Source organism: Perissodus microlepis, chromosome 15, assembly GCF_051167445.1.
Source record: "Perissodus microlepis isolate ML-2025 ecotype Zambia chromosome 15, ASM5116744v1, whole genome shotgun sequence".
Lineage (NCBI taxonomy): Eukaryota > Metazoa > Chordata > Actinopteri > Cichliformes > Cichlidae > Perissodus > Perissodus microlepis.
Window position 1 is genome coordinate 26,120,287 of NC_140475.1, and position 21,083 is coordinate 26,141,369.

Sequence of the window (21,083 nt, forward strand, 5' to 3'; positions counted from 1 at the left end):
TTGCATATAACCATTCTGAAAATGTGCTTCAGTAGACATTTAACTCCAGAAAACCAGTAATCAACATATGAACATTATCTGTGCAAAGATTTATGCTTCTGGAGTGAAGCAGTGAAAGATTACAGCACTGTTAATGAATAGCCAGCATTTTGGCATGTGGCACATTTTTGCACCATCTGTCAGCTGAAATTTCTTTGGTATTGAACAACAGAAATGTTTTAACTTTATTTACACCCCTAAAAATGTTTGTATTTTGAATATTTTAATAAGAATACCCCTACACGTAGGTACACTGGGCATTTTTCCTGTGCGTAATCAAGTCTTGGAAATGTCCCTTTTCCCTTTAAATTCTGAACGCCTGTAACTTCAGCTGTGACACTTCCAATTTAAATAATTTCAGGCCACTTTCAAATGTACTTTTACTAGCCAAAATTCTCGAAAAGATAGTGGCTGCACAGGTTCATAGACACCATGCTGGAAATAACTTGTACGAACAGTTTCAGTCTGGCTTCTGCTCATTTCATGGTACAGAAACTAGTAAAAATCTCTAATGATCTTCTGCTGCAGCTGACTCTGGACTCATCACTATCCTCATTCTTCTTGACCTTACAGAAGCTTTTGATACTATCACCCACCACATCTTTCTTCATAGACAAACATCTATTGGCATCAGTTGTACAGCACTCGCCTGGTTTACCTCATATCTCTCTGGCCGTTCACAGTTTGTTCAATTACTCACTCACAGTTCACTATCTACTCCAGTTAACTCCGGTGTACTCCAAGGCTCTGTCCTGGGCATTGGGGCTTAAGAGGTTAAGAGTCTTGGAGTCATCCTCGACACCCTTTCCCTTAACAGCACATATAAATAATATTTTCATCATTGTAATATTAACCACTTTTGTCCTTCACTGGCTCCAAACAGTACCACCATACTTGTCAATGCTCTTGTCACATCGCGTTTAGATTACTGTAATTCTCTTCTCTATGGTGTACCTCATAAATTTCAACATTAACTGCAGTTGGTTCAAAATACAACTCATTGCTTTATATCCAGAATTAGATCTACTGAACATAGCTCTTAAACAGCTCCATTGGCTTCCAGTTTCTGCTTATTACTTTCAAGGCACTTCATAACCTCACTCCCCATATTTATCTGATTTTATCTATACGTACTCACCCCCTTGTACACTCCGCTCTTCTTCAGCTTCCCTTCTGTCTGTTCCACCTGCTCGCCTGACTACCATGGGATTCAGAGCCTTTAGTTGTTCTGCCCTGAGACTTTGGATGCACTTGCACCAGCTCTCCAAACTACAAACTCTCTCTCCACTTTTAAATCGCTCCTTAAAACCCATCTATTCAGAATTGCATATCCTTCATCATGACTCTGTCTTAGTCTATTTTTACCTTTTTTAGTTTTCATATTTGTTTTTTATTTTTCATTTTGCTTATGTTTCCTTATGTTTTTATGTTTTATGTTTTGTTGTTTGTTTGGTGACCTTGAGGGTCTACAAAGGCGCCATAATGAACATCATCTCCCCGTCTCTGCTGTTTGTAAAATGCTTGAGTAAAATGAATGTTGTTGTTTCACCTTGGTTTGCTGTTATATAAATAAATCCACCATCCTCATGTCACGCGCTCAGATGCAGGTTATCAGGTCACTGATCAGGAAATCATGGCTCTACATACATTGCATAACTTCTGTGGAACAAATCAGGTTAATCTCAATCTGCTACTTTGACAACAGCCTTTGGTTTTTCAGTTTTCATTCTCACTCAGCCTTTTGCTCACAAAATCTCAGGAACCTTTTCACTTCTGGTTTTTAAATCTGTGGCTTCAGAAGCTGGCAGATCAGAGATCCCTCACGCACAAAGCCAGCTCCAGAAAAGCTGGGATGCTGCTTAAAGTGTAAAAAAACAAAAAACAAACAAACAAACAAACAAAAGGATATACAATTTGCAAATTTCATAAACTCATGAAAAATTCATTAAATGTTTAAACTAAGCAAATAAACTAATTTTAGAAAATAATGAGGTTATTTTGAATTTCATGGCAGCATCTCAAAAAAGTCTGTAAGCAGCTCGGCATGCCATCCACGCGTGAGGTTACAGCTCCATCACGCAGAGAAGAAGCCACATGTGACCACAATGGAGAAACAGCGCTGAGAACATCTGGAGCATCATGAAACCCCAAAAAGGATGAAGCAGAGCTAGAACTGCTGAGCGGCTGGAATCCTCCATCAGGCCAGAACAAGGCATCGTTCCTCTGTGAAAGTCCTCAGCTCACTGGTCCCCACAGACTGATGTTAGACAAGAGGAGCCGTGGACCTGTCCTATTTTACAGCTGACTCTGTTTAAATCTCTTTTCTATGTTCTACTGGGATAAAATGTGAGTTTTTGAGATCCTGTTTGTATTTATATGTCACAGAGCAGCTTCTCTTTTTTGAAAGTGGTGTTGTGTATCAGGCTTCATAAGTGTGTACAAATGTATGTTTAATACATTTCTGTAAGCTGATGCTCTGATATTGTTGCGGAAAAAAGGTGATCAGAATCGTTTCTTTTTTCTAAAATCACCTTCAAGGGCCAACACAGTGATTAGTGACAGATTCTCCTCCCCCTGTAGATACACATCATCACAAACATTTTCTACATGTTTGGTTTGTTTGTGTTTTCAGTGCAGTTCTCAGGAATCAGAGCGTCACCTGATTGCCTAGAACAAAGTTTCCACGGAAAAGGATCAGAGCAGTCAGACCTGCCAGACAGGAACCAGGGATGAGCCGAAGAATTCAGAGCAGGAAATGTTCCTCCTGACAGCATGGGAGCAGAGGGGTCAGTTCAGGCGGCGCTGCCTGACAACTGTTACGGATTCAAATATTGGGGATGGATACAAGAGGAAAAACCACAATAACAACACTGGTCCGGCCGGGTTGAGTCAAACGATGATTTTAATGATCACACGCGTGGGAGATGGACACCGTACGCAGACAGCATCAGATCTCAAAATGGTGGAGCATTGATCAAACTCTTATAGCCTCTAGTGGCCCCCACCTAATCATAAAAGCCTAAACATTCACATTCTTTCTCTCACACAGTGCCTAAGCTACAACCTTGGCTCCCTGTTTATCTGCTCCTGCTGAGATGGGGCAGAAAACTCCAGTATGTTCTGTTCTCTTCTAATCAGACAAATAAGGCGATGACTTTCTGCAAACAGTATTTCTCATAACTCAGCAGTATAATGCATCATAAAACAATATCATTCATTCACAATCACCCAGCAGTCTAATGTAATGCAAATCAGCTTAACAAATGCAATAGTTATCACCTTCTTCTAATTCAGGAGAATAATGCAAACTAAAACTACATAATAATTCACCATCTTTAATTAAGGGTCTAACATGGCATAAAATAATATTATAATCTGACACTACACCCTGTAGTCCAATGCGGCCGGGTTCATTTCTTCTTACGCCTCAGGCCCTTTGTCCCCCTCTTGGGCGAACCATATGTCACATGACCTCTGTGTTTGCGCAGTCCAGGTGCAAGAAGAACTATTATTCCAACAGTAGCAGGTACAGATGACACTCCCCAGTTCTCCCACAGCTTTATTTTGGTGCTACCTTATACCCTTCAGACGTACTCAGACTAGAACCTCTGTCCGAGGAGCTTTTAGCCTTTATTTTATTGCTGCAGCCACCAGTGTCTTCCAGTTGGGTGATCCACTGCTCTTCTTTCTTTAACCTCAGGGGTTAGACAACCCTTCAGTCGTTGCACAGATCAGGGGATTATTCTGCCCCGATGTCAAACAACAATCTGTGTATCCTCGGGTCCTGTGTATCCCGTGTATTCCCCAGAAAAAGGAACAGGAACGTGTCCCCCTTTTGCCCAAGAGCCTCTCGAACCTCGTTGGTCTGGTGTTCCTGGATCTCCGCCAACCCATTCATGGTTATTGCTGTGTTTATGGGATCCATCCTTTTGAGGTGACTTATCAGAGCCCAAAATGCCATGACACTTGGACCCAGTTGGTGTCTCGGCAGTCACTGTGTCTGCCTCTGCTGCGAAGGATCCTCGTATATCTGTGACCTCGTCTGGTGTCTGTTCCTTTCTCTGTAAGAGACAGAAAACCAAAACACCTCTCTGCCTAGCCCTAATAATCTACTGTTGCTATCTACTGACCTTCTGGTGATTCAGAATTGGTTTAGAATATTCAGAATGTCCCAGGGACTTATTCTAATCATATCCTATGTGTGTGTAAGCGTGTTTGCATTTAGCCCTCTGCACTCAAAGTCAATACCTGCAATATATCAGTCCGGACCATCACTCCGAACGAAGCTTATGACCTTCAAAAGACCAAGTGCCAACTCCTTATAAGCACATTTGCAAGGTGTGTAAGAAATTATTAAAACCACTCATGTGTTTCCTTCCGCCTACTGTCCCACGGTTTCCTCTCCAGTGTGGTACTCAGCTTCTCGTGAACACAGGCATTTTATCTTCTAAACGCTATTCAATTCATTTCAATGATTAATGCTTAAACATGGAAAAATGATTTATGCTTCTCACTGGTTCTCTAAAAAAGTCCGGAGACCTCTTGGGTCACTATTAGCTTAAGCTGTACCATACCTAAGTTATTAAAACACAAATGAAGTCATAAAAATGTTCATATAACCCTTGTTTGATGTTAAAACCCAACTTCCCCCCCTTTTTTGACACATTCCCATGTGTCAAATCAACGGAGCTAGAAAATTAAAAGAAAAGGTTAGTGACCTCATCTCTCAGAAAGTATCAGACTTTCTCCTATCCAGTGTCGTAGCTCCAGTAGGCTCCGCCCGGAGCCAAGAAAAGCATGATATTTGTGTCGTGTAAGCGCGTGCGGCCTTCTATGCTCAAAGTCACTCCAGTCCATAGATCAGCCAGACATCGCGCTGACTGTAGCTCTTAACCCTTATTAACTTGAGCACAACTCTATAATGAGCAACAAACTGCAATATGTATAAAAATGATCATGGTTACCCCTGCAATGAAAGATCATATGATTATCCTGACACCTGTAAATAGAAGATTAACCTGAGGTTATAACAATCACCGGAACACAAATGTTAATATAATGTCAAAAGCTTCAATAAATCATTAATGCAATGCTTGTTATATGATTCTGATGCAATAATAATGCTGATGCTAAAATAACACTAAAACACCCCCTTTTATCCCATTTACAAACTTCACAAATAAACATTTATCCATGCCTCTTTTGAATTTTATTTCCCCCTTTTTTCCCCTCACTGACCACAGCAGGGGAAACTTTGTTTTGATTCAGCCATGAATCCAGCTCACCTGATTCATCACTGAGCCCCATCGCCACTGGCGTCTGACAGGGTGGTGCTGCATATTCTTCCTTTAATGTCTCTATTTTCAATCTGTTAATTAGAGTGCTTAAACATGAAGTAGACTACGTCCACAACAAGTCAATACAGCTGTAAATGTGGCCAATTATCAATCTATAACCAAGCAATAACGAAAAATAGCTTTTATTTTATGCATGTTTTTAGTCAACCACTCACCCAGAGGATCTTCAATCCCAGAAAATTCCTTCTCCTCATTTAATAAGTCAGTCCTCCTTCCATGCCCTGGTAACTGGTCCATCCAGAGCCACATCATCTCGAAATATACATACAACAAGCCAAACCACACCTTGGTCACACCAACCCTCTTCCGCCCTGAAGAAGTCCAACGCCATCTTAGTCTGGACCAGGGTTTTAATAGATTTGCAATTTTCATTAGTTTTGATTTTGATTTAGTTTCGACTTCATATATTCAATTTTATGTCAGTCGTAATTTGTTTTTACCAATTGTATGCTAGTTTAGTTTAGTTTCTATTTTTTGAAAATCCTTAGTTTCAGTTTAGTTTTGATCAGCTTCAGCTATAGTTTTAGTTGTGTTTGCAATAATTAAGTGTAACAAAATCCCAGTTTCATCATATCAGTCATGCTCTTCTGCTTATCCTTGGGTATTGAGACTATTAACTCTTGCAGCACCAGGTGTTCGCAATTTTGGTTCAAGTGAATTGATAATCTTTTTGTAGGCAATTGACTCACATAGTTATGTAGATGTCCCAGTCCTGTTGTCTTGGGATGCATCACGCTGCCTTGCATGGGGTTAGCTTCTGTTTTCTGGTGATGAGGGTTGAGTGGGGGGAGCTCTCTGAGGAGGGGGAGTGTGCTCCCCCTTACCTTTTCAAGGTAAGCCAGGTCAGCCTTCTTGTGTGGGCTTTTCAAGTGCACTTTAAGGTTTGTAAAGTGGGATTTTTCCCCTTAGAAGTGTCCCTCATAATTTGTCTCTTTCCACTACAAGACACTTGCTTTATCCAAAACACAGTCATATTCAAAGTAATCCCAAATTGGACTCTGGCGCTTTCTCCCGACTTTTCCTGACATGATTCTGCACGTGGACGGAGCAGCAACACAGACGACTCGACTAACGTACTGCCACTTGCTGGCATAATGAGACGGCAAGAAAAAATCTGGAAACTAAACTTCATTTTCATCCATGACTATTGTAGGACACGCACACCTCAATGAAAACTAAACACATTTTGCTATAACTTCAGTTAATTTTAGTTAGTTTTGTGAACGCTCATTATAGTTTTAGTTAGTTTTCCTTTTTTGTTCTTATTTTTATTTCTGTTAATGAAAATGTTTTTTTTCTTTCACTTCTAGTTTTCGTTATTTCGTTTACATGTACTCTATTTGAACAGGGATTTATCAGTGTCAAATGGGATTTTTTTTTTTTTTTTAGTGTGTGTCTGTAAATGCAAATCAATTTATTTATTTATTTATTTTTCTGAAAGACAGATGTTAAACGGGCTCTAACAAATCCACTTCATTGCGTGCTCATAGATTTTCTTTTGTCAGGGTCGCTCACCCAATGTGGTTTATTTAAATTTGTGAATTATGTCACGCTTATTAGTGGCTCATGATTGCTTAAGGCCTATGTCTGAACTTGACTACAGAGGCAGAGCATCATTCCATCCTTTCAGGGTGAAGGACTTCACTTTCTTTGTGTCAAGGCAGCTCATAATTATCTTAATAGCTTTACCTAATCAAGTTATGGCTTACCATCACTTGTGTTATAAGTATGAAGTGTCCTAAATTCATTCAAATTTTGTTTCCAATTCACTTGCAGCAGTTTAGACCGAATTATTAACGATAATAACCTTGCTCTGGACTGTCAAAGGTGACTTTAATGCTGACTGTTCCGACAATTCATTTTATAGCATTTTCTTGTCAGATTAGCCAATCTCTGCACACTTTAATAAACATAATCAACATGGTCAATATTTTCCTGCGTGTTATTTCACCATCTTATCGATTCCACCTCTCCATCCGCATGTGGTTTGGCACATTATATTTATCTAAAACTTCACTCTGTCTCTAAATGTTTTGAAGAATTTTTCAAGCCGGGGGTCAAATTTTGAGAATTTGACCATAAGTGAAAGTTATGGTGTTATCACCCCCTTTTTGGGGCTTACCTTTCCCAGTTTTGATGATATTCCTCCCTATTCTTTGCAAGTACCCCCTTTTGGTGGCGAGAAACTGTTGGTGTGGTCAAGTGGGTGCTGTAAAAACAAAAGCTCAGGACAGAACAGTCACCAGTCATGTACTCACATACAAAATTAGCATATATTTGATTTCATATTGAACCTCTGAGTGTAATGGTACATTTTAATTTGAATTTATCAAAGCTAAACACAATAATTTTTCCTTGTTTATTTTTCTCTTGTTCTTGTGCAGCACCACCTCTCAGCACATGCCCCTGTCGGTTATATCTCTACTTTTCTGAATTATTGACTATTTCAATGAAAGGACCTAAAAGATGGGGACCAGTGTTTATCCTTACATATCTCCATTTTGAATGTGACAAGCCTATCATTCCCCTGTTATTCACAGACCTCAATAGAGTGTTTTTTTTGGCTTTTTTCTTTTCTTTTTTTTCCTCTATAAAAGTTAATTGACTCTTTACAGCGGCCTGCTATGGTTAATAATAACATGTTCAGTCATGAGTGAAATCCAACCTTTTCTTCAATTTAGCATTTAACCTTCCCAACAATATAATGTGATACATTAATCGAAACACAGCTACTAAAACACAATTTTCTTAATGCAAACATCAGTAACTCAAAATTAGCCACCAAAGGGTTAAGTCTGCAGTTCACGCTCATGTGAAGATACAGCCTCCCCCTTTTGTCTCTGTCATCCTTCTGTTCTTGTAAAACAAATCAAAGCAAGACAAAACATCCACCTTTTTTTTTTTTTTAATAGGCTGGGTGAATTGTTTGTGGACATTTACTAATCCTAAAGTCGGTACCGTTTTTGTCTCAGTATCAAATCAGTTAAAACTTTTAGTCGTCAGTCCATCACAGTCCAGCCACATGCATACATCCACACACATTCATACCAGAAGTTGCTGATAATGGAGTCTCACGCGCAAGCTATTCGAGCCTCCCTCACCAGCAAGATGACGTCATCATTTTAAAGAAAAACAGTTCCTTGTTTTTTGACTGGATTGACTCGCTGCAATCCTTTTAGGCTCAGGACTTCTCATGTGATCAATGTCCCATATAAGTGAATTTCTCCCAAGCCCATTATAATCATGGAGAAAAACACTTTGCGACTGTTTTCAGTAAGAATATTTTATAGCGCTTTAAAGTTCAATCTCTCAGGCCTGGATTAAAGAGCTGATTTGTTAAATCGGGAACTCACAAAATACTTAAATATCACCACCGGTGGATCACACCTCTCAGATGTTCTTATTTCAGTGCACTGTAACAAAAGCAAAAACAAACGTAACCAATAAAATACTCATATAATAACAAATACTGGGGCCCGTTGCAAACATGTCCAAGCATAAAACCATCTTTCTCTCTCTTAGAGAAAGAAAACAATCCAAACCTCACTGATGAAATCAACCTAGTGTTAAGCAAAACCCAAAAATCAACCAAAACTTCGCCAGAAGGTTTTTCTCCCTCCTGGGACAATATTGTGTAGGAATACAGGGACCGTAACTCCTTTTTGCCCTGACAAAAAAACATGTTGGATTTACTCGATTCAATAGTGGACACTGGTTGCACACAAATGTTTTGCTCCGACAGAAACTTAAACAACTGAGTTAAATCAACACAACCTTTTCATATTCAGTAAACCTGTGCATTTTGTGTTCATAAAACACGATTGAAACATGTTCAGATGGAGTAAGTTGAGCTCCTGGAATATTTTGATCCTTCAATTCTGTCAGTTTATTTCAACACTATTCAATAACTTTTATTCAAATTCTACTTGGTCACTTAAATACTACATGTTGTCTTCATATTGCATACGGCTCAACAAAGTCTAGATCCTGGTTACCATAAAATTAAATGGGTCTACAACAACTACCATCCTCCTATCTTTCTCCTGGTTGCACCAGGGCTGGGAAATAACCCTGAAGTGATAGGTTGCCAGGCAGGGTACACCCCGGACAGCTGACCAGTCTATCAGATAGAAACAAACAGCCATTCACACTCACATTCATGGATAATTTAGAATCATCAATTAACCTAGCTCTAATAGCTGCATGACTTTTCACTGTGGCAGGAAACCAGAATACCCAGAGAGAAACCACTGCAAACTAGCCAGACTGTGGACCTGCACCCAAGACCTTCTTACTGTGGAGTAACAGCACTAACCAGCATGCCAACAATGTAGGAAATACAGAAAAGCTATGATTTCCGGTATTTGATGCAGAATTATTTTGTTCTTGCCCTTGACAGGTTAATTCACAATAAATAGCAATAGCATGCATGGGGTGTGTGTGTCGCTGTCTGCCTCTTATAACTCCAGTGATTTTCCTGTAGTTTGAAATCTTATGCGGTGTTGTGGATTCCGTGAGTTCAGCAGCTAACCACTCTTATTAGATCGTATCGTGTCATCTCAATGAGAACAAATTGAGTTGTTGGATTTCGTACAGATCTTTAAAGCCTGAGGCAATTGTGTTAAATACACACGAGATGCTTACGTAAATCCAAGGGCTGGCCCCTTTTTTTCTCTATTTTTTTTATTATTATTATTATTTTTTCAGTGTGTTCCTCCTTCAATTAAATCTCAATCAAAAATGTGGCGCTCCGAAATAAAACTCACACCGTTAATTCATCATTTTCACTCTGTACCACTGCTCCTTATCAGGCTGTGTGAAGCACAGTAAACAATTCAGTCGAGGCCTTGAGCCATAGACAGACATCACGCACAGACATTGTTTTCATAACCAAACTGCCTTAGACCCTGTCCCCTAAATCTACACAAACACCCTCTGGGTGACATGAAATGCATTTAACCAATAAACAATCAATGGCTTCTTGTTGTTGTAACAGATTCTGTATTTGGATGTTTGTGTGCAGCATTTTGCGTGTCAGCATAAGCATTTGTTAGTAAAGCATTCGTCATTGCAGCAGCGTGTGTGTGTGTATCACTCTTCATTGCACAAGCGTGTGCATATGTGTGTGTGTGTGTGTGTGTGTGTGGATCACTTCTCAGTGAACTGAATCAGCATTTCGATTTGTGTGCGTGTGTGTGTGTCATTTCTCACTCAATTGACTCAGCGCGTGTGTGTGTGTGTGTCAGTGAATCAACGAGTGCATATGTGTTCATATGTATGTTTCTCTTCATTCTGAGTCAGTGTATGTAGATGTGTGTGTTTGTGTGTGTTTGTGTTCATCACTTTTCTGTTCTGGTGTTCTGGGTAAACCACGGCCTGAAGCGTGCCCTGGGGTCCTGCCCTCCTCCATTTCAGTCTGTTTGCATCCATTGGTGCTGCTGCTCAAAGTTCTGTCCATACCGGTTCTGGCCTCAATTGAGGCAGTCCTTTTCTCCAGTGTCTTGCATCTTCTCCTTGTCCAGCTCCTCCTTAACTTGACCCTTTTGCTTCTGTAGCTCCTTCAGGGCTTGCTCCTGCTGTAGGAGCTTCTTGTCAGGTTTGGCGACCTCCTGCTCCAGCAAGCTCCAGCCTGATTTCAAGTCCTGTGTCTGGGACTCTAAGCCTGACTGATGGGTTCGATTAGCAGCCAGCTCCTCCTGAGCCATGCTCAGTTTTTGCTCTGATGCCTTGAGCTCTTACTGAGGGCAGAAACCTCAGAGTCTTTTCCGTACACGTCAGATTAAAGTTCATTGATGTTTTCCTTGCTTTGCTCCACGGCCTTCTGCAGCTCTGCTGTCCGGCTCTTCTCACAGGTCAGCTCCTGGCCGAGCCCCGACACCTGTGCCTTCAGCTTATTTTCTTCTGGTGCTTTTGTCCATTCTGAGGTGCCTCCTGACCTCAGTTACTCCTCCTGTCTCTGGCACGCCCTTTTTGCTGCCCGATCATCCGTGTTGGTCAGTCACTGTCCTGCACAGTTTTAATGCAGAGTTGTTAAGGTCAGCATTCTTTTGCTCACCCTCACTTTTCATCCGGGCTTAATGGGCGTCTCATCACAGCTCTGTCAGCTGAAGCTGTCTGGAAATCTCCCCCGTGTAGTGAAACGGGCCTTGGATTTAACGCTCTCCGTCTCCGCTGCATGAGATCGTTTTCCTGCAGCAGTGTTGACATTTTCAGGTTGTTGTTGTGGGTCCAGCTGCTGTAGCATTTGGTCAGGGTCACATCAAAGATGGTAGAGGAGAGAGCAGAGATGGTAGAGGGGAGAGCAGGAGTCCAGGTCAGCCTCGGCAAAGCAGCCTGTAATCAAGCATAAAGAGAAAAAACAAAAACAAAACAAAAACAGACGAACAGGAAAATGATGTTGTGTTGGCTGTGTTATTCAGAGAGGGGAGAAACAACGGGGCCAGGCCCTGTGTCAGCCTTCTCTCCCCCTTTTTTTTGTTTTTTTTTCCTCACTATATAATCAACTCATAACCCACCAAGCTGACAGGACAACACAGGTACATGTTAAAATTCTTAAAATCATGTTTAAAAGCCCAAAAAGGAATTTTCCTTCATTCAGTAATCACTTGTATTAATCAATCAGCAGAAAACATGTCACAATTTGAATCTTTTAACCACTAAATTTGTCGTGTCGTCACTGGTTGGTCAGACCAGTGTCTCTTTTTTTTTTTTTTGAAGTTAAGTTGTTGTCCTGCAACCCAGAGAGTTTATTTGTTAGTAGTGGATAAACTTTATCATTTAACAACAGGTGTATGTTAAATTTCGCTGCTTTAACCTTGCTGGAAAATCTTCACGTGTTCATGAATGTAAGCTGTTTCTTCATTGCGTGTGTGTGCGTTTGTAGGTGGGTTATTTTAACTTTTTTCTCAAACAAGGCATTTCTCTAACACGTGCCTTTCTCATACATTTCTCTGGTTGTGTGTGTGTTTTTATTTTGTTTCCCAAATTTTGATTTCCCACCTTAAATAACAGCATTCCATGTCTACAGCCAGGAGTTAGAGCTTGCTTGTGAGATTCAGGGACACATGGTGCCAATAACAATTCAGTCAAAAACTTGCCTGCAAATTTCCAGTGATGGTAACCGATAACTGGAGGAGAAGATGTCCTTTAAGCTTATTTTCCGGGTGGGGACAAAGTGAGGTCAAGCTGTAAACTTTTGAGCCAAAGCTTGGCCTGTCTGTCGTCCCAATTCTGTTTATGCTTTTGCCGCTGTACTCAGGTTTCCAGGTTGAGAGAAATCCACCTGTATTAACACACTAAAACATTCACTTAGTATTTCTTTTCTGAAGACCTTCACTCACTTCATCTGACTAGATTTTACTCTCTCTCTCTCTCTCTCTCTCGGTGCATACTTCTCACAGTCTGGCCGTTGCCTTTTATGGGCATGCAGAGTTCCTGTCACACACACAGCTGAAATTCGTGCTTGATCACACCCTATATTATGATAAAACCAACAGTAAATCAAATGTAACCGCTTATATTATTGGGCTGAACCAAGAGTCACTTTAAAAATCTTATAAATCCTGCTTCACACCATAAAACTGAAACAAATCACAGCTGTATTTCTCACACAATCTTACTCTGCCGACTGAAGTGTCGGTCTAAATCATGCACGATTTGTCTGTTCTATTTCAAACCTCAGCCAGACATCAAACATTCACCCTAGTCATTCAAAACCTTATTTGTAATATTATAATCAGCAAAATCAGCGTCTTATTTACAGGTCTTTAACAGTATTTGCAAATTATAATTATAAAACTCAAAAAACACGCTAAACCGGAAGCAAAAGTCCTCTGTGCGCTTCACAGCAGCCACCTCATTTGCATGTTCACACACCGTCTAAAAATAGCTCGCAGCGCTGCAGCGCGCTGTCATCACACACAGTCTCACTTCACACACAGCTCTATTATTTTATATTACAAAGACGTCTTATATTTACAACCACTATCAGGCCTGACAGATTTAGCGCCTACACAATTTTGACAAATTTAAGTTAACGGGTCCAACCGAAGAAAGTCCAACTTTTTTGTGATCAATTAACCAGTATCAGCCTCTAACTGTATCTGGCCTCATCTCTAAAGTCCCTAACTCAATTTAACAGTGTCCAAAAAAGCGCAGATACCGTTTAACACGGTAAGGAGCCTCTAACTCCTAGCTTATTCCAGGATGCCCTGTACCCCACAGTTAAGCCAAACTGAACTAACCCTGTTCGCCGACAGGTCAAGGTCGCGCGTCCACGGCCAGGAGGGAGCGTAACCTCCGGGCTATGCGCTTCTTAGCAGCCTCTAACTGCCGTCCTATAATCATTTATAACACTTTGAAACAACAGTCAGCACCCCAAAACAAGAGTCTGACTGAGGCAGGTGCAACCTAGTGGTCAATGGAGCCTCTAACTCACAACATGACCAACTCAGGTCCACCATATAACCAACGGAGCCTCTAACTCACTAAATGACCAATTCCCTATCAAACTACTTGAGCCTCTAACTCAATTTCTTAGCAGCCTCTAACTGCATTAATTTCTTAGCAGCCTCTAACTGCTTCAACTCATGAGATTTTTTCATCAAAATCAAAACAGACATCTACCAGTAATTTCAGTGAGTAGACTTCAATTTTGTCATGTCCAATTTGGCACACTTTGGAAATAATTCAACAGGTAGTGCCTTACCTTTGTTTAAGCCGGCTTATGCCCACTCACGTCAGACCACTGGCTTGTGCCTGTCCGTTCGACAACCTCGGACCGTCCAAACCTCCAAAATTCCACCCCAATACCACAGGACGAGCCCCCAAACTGTTACGGATTCAAATATTGGGGATGGATACAAGAGGAAAAACCACAATAACAACACTGGTCCGGCCGGGTTGAGTCAAACGATGATTTTAATGATCACACGCGTGGGAGATGGACACCATACGCAGACAGCATCAGATCTCAAAATGGTGGAGCATTGATCAAACTCTTATAGCCTCTAGTGGCCCCCACCTAATCATAAAAGCCTAAACATTCACATTCTTTCTCTCACACAGTGCCTAAGCTACAACCTTGGCTCCCTGTTTATCTGCTCCCGCTGAGATGGGGCAGAAAACTCCAGTATGTTCTGTTCTCTTCTAATCAGACAAATAAGGCGATGACTTTCTGCAAACAGTATTTCTCATAACTCAGCAGTATAATGCATCATAAAACAATATCATTCATTCACAATCACCCAGCAGTCTAATGTAATGCAAATCAGCTTAACAAATGCAATAGTTATCACCTTCTTCTAATTCAGGAGAATAATGCAAACTAAAACTACATAATAATTCACCATCTTTAATTAAGGGTCTAACATGGCATAAAATAATATTATAATCTGACACAACCCACACGTGACCTCTGCAGTCACTGAGTCTTAACCTGCTTGTCCTCAGATAAATGTTTATTAGTGAGGGTTTGGTTGTCACACTGTAGAGGTCAGAGGTCACATTGCAGTAAGAGAGCCACGGAGGCGTGTCTGCTCCTCAGAAGCTTTAAAGCTTGTTCACCCCGTGGCGTTGGATTCTCTGAAACACATCAGAGCCGCTAGGTACAGGAAGTGTATCGCTGCCTCCTCCACTTAAAAGGAACAAAGGGTTTGGATTCAGTCAGTGTTTAGACAGATTAAGCGTAGGTCAAGGGGTGGGTACCGCATAGGCAAACATACGATTCACAGCACAAGATTCTTTATGGTTTTATGGCCTGTGGCCTCCTCCACATCTCCCTCTGGACACAGGACTTTCTAACCACCCAATCACAGTCAATCAAGATCCCCACAGGGATCTGTACTGAGTGTCATTTCATCACTGCCCGATTGAGAGTGTCCTGACCTACAGGGGCAGCTCTGCAGAGAAAATACCAAACACATACTGACCTAAGCGATATCTGTACCTCAGACAATGCAGGACATTAAAAATACAAATCACCACGCTCATTTTCTTTATTACTACTGTTACTTCAGCCATTTTTAAGATTGTACAATGACAAATACAGGAACCTTGAGCGTTATTTTCTCTGCTGCTGATGTAAGAGGTTCCAGCTCCATGCAAACACAGAGCACAAAGCAAACCACTGCGTTGATGAAAATGCTGGTGTTTGCAGACTGGTAGAACATCAGCAGGAGTTCAGTGTGGCTCCTGAACAATCTCAGCACATCCTGCTCTGTCTCTTTCTCTGAAGTGCACACATGTTAGCTGGCCAGCACTAGGTGTATAAAACATGTGGTTATCCCAGCTGGGCTTTCAACAAATCAGCAAAGATGCACAGTAAACAAGGTCAGACACCAACGAGGGACAAACGGAAAGATAACTTCATCATCCCTAATGTAGTAGGTTTATCAGAGAAACTCAGCAGAGTCTTCTCCAAGCATGACATCCCAGTGTACTTTAGACCCAGCCACACACTCAGAAACAAACAGGTTCATCCCACAAACTTAACAATGCAGTGTTTGCTCAACAGTGCCCACTCACAGGCTGCAATCAGCATTAGGTAAATGGACTGTAATGGTAAATGGACTGATTCTTATATAGCGCTTTTCTACTCTCTCAGAGTACTCAAAGCGCTCTATACAACATGCCACATCCACCCAATCACACCCATTCTCACAAGCACTTTATCTATACTTAGTCTACTTAGTCTAACTACATTCATACTCCAATGGATGCATCGGAGAGCAACTTGGGGTTAGTATCTTGCCCAAGGATACTTGAGATGCAGACTGGAGGAGCCAAGGATCGAACCACCAACCTTCCAATCAGTAGGTGACCTGCTCTACCTCCTGAGCTACCCCTGGGTAAGGGGTAGCTCAGGAGGTAGATCACATAATAGGGATCATAATAGATCACATAATAGGGTGAGGCAGGGTCTCATAATGGTACCACCTGACACCTCTGCTGCCAATGACCCACAGCAGGGGTCCAGTTGCTTTTCTTTCCAAAAGCTTTGACTGCCTCGTGAACCACATGAAGTCATCCCTCCACAATTTCATTGTACATGAACAATTATAATAAAGGACTATTCTATTCTCTCTGATAATCTGGACCCACTGCAGTTGCGGGCAGAACTAAGTGGCCTACAGAGGATGCTGTCTCCATCATGCTTTACCTCACTCTGACTCATCTGGAAAACAAGAACACTGATGCCAGAATACTGTTTATCACTTTCAGCTCTTTGTCTGGATGAGTTTAGTTTGTTAGCTCTCAGGTACCATTTGGACACATGAGAGCTAACAAGCCAGATCACGGGGTGGGTGTGGTGCTTTACATCATATTTAACATTTTACAGTTTTTATTATTGTTAAACTATTATTGGGGTGTTTAGGCTCTGTAGTGAGGTGAATTAGAAACACACCAATTTTGATTTTGGTGTGAGATTTCATCTCTGAGACATCTAAATGTCTGACCTAATACGGAACTTTACATCTTCTTCTCTTCTATAGCCAGCGCGCTGACAGATTTAACTGTTGTGCATCCACATCACCTTGTAGCTTCTTCAGAAATGGGCACGACCAGTCAGACCAGCTTTACCTGCAGTAATAAAGTCGGTCCACAGCGTACATGTCAACATTAATCATGAGCGGTCTGAAGGACGCAGGCTGGTTACTGTCAGTAGCTTCAAATGGATTTAAAGAAAAATCACTTCAGTGTTTCTAAACTGCAGGAAACTCAAACATGTCACTTTTTAAATTTGAGACTTTTTGCTGTTAATAAACAAGCTGAAGTTTCAGTAACTGTGCATTAAGTAATCAGGTTACATTTTACACAACTGAGAGTAAAATAAAATGAGCAAACCAATCAAACAGCAAAGATAACAGGAAGTAAACCTGATGACGCACAGCCAGGATATGTTAATCATGTCGGGGCAACAACATCCACCTGAGACATGTAAACTGTTCTGGTACAAAGCAGGTGAGCAGCAACATGAAGCTAAAGCTGGAACCAAACCCACTGTGATGGTCAAACCCATGGCCACACTCTAAAGTCAGTAACTCTTGTGTATTTTCATTTCTTTGTTTGAACACAATAACACACTTGTTTCTTTTACTTCGTACCTGCCATGATCTGGGGAGTTGCCAGGGTTTAAAGCCCTTAAATACAAAGAGGGATAATTGGACCGTACCACCCTTCCCTGCTGAAGGGAGAGAATGTGTGTTTTCTTTAATTAAAAACAGTATTTCTACTTAATTAAATGTTTGAGTTTAGGGTTTAGTAGTTTTGATTTCCTTCTTTGGTGTTTAGTTTATTAACAAACCAGACTATACTGTGATGTTGGTTGTTTACAATTGTGTTTTGTTTAGTTACCCCTCATGTGTCATAGTGGTCTGATCAGCCATTATATATACCCTTATAAGTAAAAAACAAAATAGAACAATATAAACTGGAAGCTGTAACTAGAGCACCATGGGGTCTGTCTTCTAACAAACACACAGAAGGAGTCAGAGGGACTATTGTGCCTGACCAGTTATTCAAACAATCTTTATCTGCAGTCCCATATGCAATGCTGAAAGGTTCCTACTTCTCATTTACATTTCCAGCACATGTTGTTCGTCCTCACGTTTTCTGCACTTTTATTAAAATCATCACCACTTTAAAACTCCATGTGTTCAAACAGGAGTCTTCTAAAGACAGGTGAGACACATTTTCATTACATTCGGTTTGCTCACGGGTCTGAATGTTTTTATATAAATGTTATGACAACAAACAGTGAAGCTAAAAAAGATCCCTCGCCCAGAATGAGCTGCAGGGTTCTTTTTATTGTCATCATTGTCTCAGTGAAAAGAGGCTATAATCCACAAACTAGCACAAGGTGTTAAGAAATACTGCCCCCATGTGGACAGTACTGACAGAGTATTAAGCTTTGGTATCCCAAAGTGTTAACAGCAGACTGATCTTTATGATGTAGAGCAAGACAAAGGTTACTGATTAAATAAATGCTAAAAACATGCAGATGAGAGATGAGTTGTTCCACTGAAAGCAAGCTTCTGAGGACCAAGAGCAGCTCCTGGTGATGAAATACTCAAATCACCATGTTTTCCAAATTCAGATTAAATCCTGGAAAAGATAAAAGTCAGAGCTGGCTAAAGAGAATATTTCAGAAGGACAAAGTTTAGTGTGACAGGAGCAAATATAATATTTACTAAAGTCCTGATGAACCCATTGGTGAGAACTGTTATGATGATTTTTAAGGTTAAGTCAGCTCATGCAGGAAGCTGCAGGCTTCTGACAATGAATTTATTCTGCAGTCTGTGTCTGACGATGAAGAATCTGTGGACTCTTCATTGGATGCTGGGTTTGGAACTGCCAGCAGAGGAATATATATATATATATATATATATATGTGTGTGTGTGTTTGGAAGACATGGAAATACCTGCAATGCTACAGTCCTAAAACACTCTGTAACAGCTAAAAGTACTACAGTAAAAGTACTTCCACTCTCTATTTGGGGTTTCACAGAGTTCCTGCATTCTTTTTTTTTTCATCTAAAACTCTTCCGTGGGCCTTAAATGAACATGAGGCTCATTTCCTCTGCAGGTTTACGGAGTTTAACAGAGAAACTCAGAGCACAGGAAGTCAGAAACCTTGCCAGCAGCTTCCGCTCGAAGGTTTAAAGCTGGAAAAGCCCACTTCAGGTGTGCAGGTATTGTGGGGAAGATTCCTAATTTATTTGCACTTCCTCTTTAGACTAGCTGTCTGTTCAGTCAGCTGATTGAACTCACTTGCCACACCCCTCTCATAGCCATCTATTACCAGTTTAATCAATAACTTTCTATAAAAACCAGAGTTGGCAAAAGTACATTCTGTACTTAAGTAGAAGTATAGATACTTGTTCAATTCAATTCAATTCAATTTTATTTATATAGTGCCAAATCACAACAACAGTCGCCTCAAGGCGCTTTATATTGTATTGTATTGTATTGTATTGTATTGTATCTTTATTTCAGACATATACAGAAAAAAACAATATATACACAAGTACACATACTTGCATTTACAAATACAAATATATATGTAAATACACACACGTATGTGCTCAGATAAAACAAAAAAGAAAATAAATAAAATAAAACAAAGTCTAAATGTAAGGTAGACGCTACAATAATACATACAGAGAAAAAAACCAACAATCTTATGACCCCCTATGAGCAAACACTTTGGCGACAGTGCAAAGAAAAACTCCCTTTTAACAAGAAGAAACCTCCTGCAGAACCAGGCTCAGTGAGGGGGCGGCCATCTGCTGCAGGTTGGGGTGAAAGAAGAAAGACAGGATAAAAGACATGCTGTGGAAGAGAGCCAGAGATTATAACAAGTATAATTCAGTGTAGAGAGGTCTATTAACACATGTTGAGTGAGAAAGGTGACTGAAAAGGAAATACTCAATGCATCATGGGAATCCCCCAGCAGTCTACACCTATTGCAGCATAACTAAGGGAGGGTCACCTGATCCAGCCCTAATAAATGCATGAACTAGTTTTTCAGTGCCACTCTGAGACAGGATATTTCTAATTTTAGAGATGTTGTGCAAATGGAAGAAAGCAGTCTTACATATTTGTTCAATATGTGCATTGAAGGACATATCCTGGTCAAAAATTACTCCAAGGTTCCTCACAGTGCTACTGGAGGCAAAGGTAATGCCATCCAGAGTAAAAATCTGGTTAGATACCATATTTCTAAGATTTTCAGGGCCAAATACAATAACCTGAGTTTTATCTGAATTAAGAAGCAGAAAATTAGAGGCCGTCCAGGTCTTTATGTCTTTAAGACATTCCTGCAGTTTAACTAATTGGTGTGTGTTATCTGGCTTCATGGATAGATAGAGCCGGGTGACATCTGCATAGCAGTGAAAATGTATGCTATGCCTTCTGATGATACTGCCAAAGGGAAGCATGTATAATGTGAACACAAATGGTCCTAGCACTGAACCCTGTTGAACTCCATAATTAACCTCAGCATGTGAAGAAGACTCTCCATTTACATGAACAAGTTGGAGTCTATTAGATAGATATGATGCAAACCACTGCAGCGCAGTACCTGTAATACCTACAGCATGCTCTAATCGTTCTAATAGAATATTATGGTCGACAGTATCGAATGTTGCACTGAGGTCATAAGAAGATCATTTGTAACCTTCACTAAAGCTGTTTCTGTGCTGTGATGGGCTCTGAAACCTGACTGAAACTCTTCAAATAAGCCATTCCTCTGCAGATGATCTGTTAGCTATTTGACAACTACCCTTTGAAGTTTTTTTTATATGAAAGCAAGGCTGGAGATTGGCCTATAATTAGCTAAGACCACTGGGTCTAGAGATGTTTTTTTAAGTAAAGAGAGAGATAGGTAGATCATATTTAAGATTGAAGCATTAATTAGTGGCAGGACTTCTTTGAGCAGTTTTGTAGGAATGGGGTCTAAAAGACACGTTGATGGTTTGGAGGAAGTAATTACTGAAGTTAACTCAGAAAGATCAATTGGAGAAAAAGACTCTAAATGAATATCAATGGTACTCAAAGTAGCTGTAGATAATGTTACATCTGTGAGATGATTTTGAGTATTTTTTTTTTCTCTAGTAATGGTTAAAATTTTATTTGTAAAGAAATTCATGAAGTCATAACTAGTAAAAGGATTGGTTGGCTCAACAG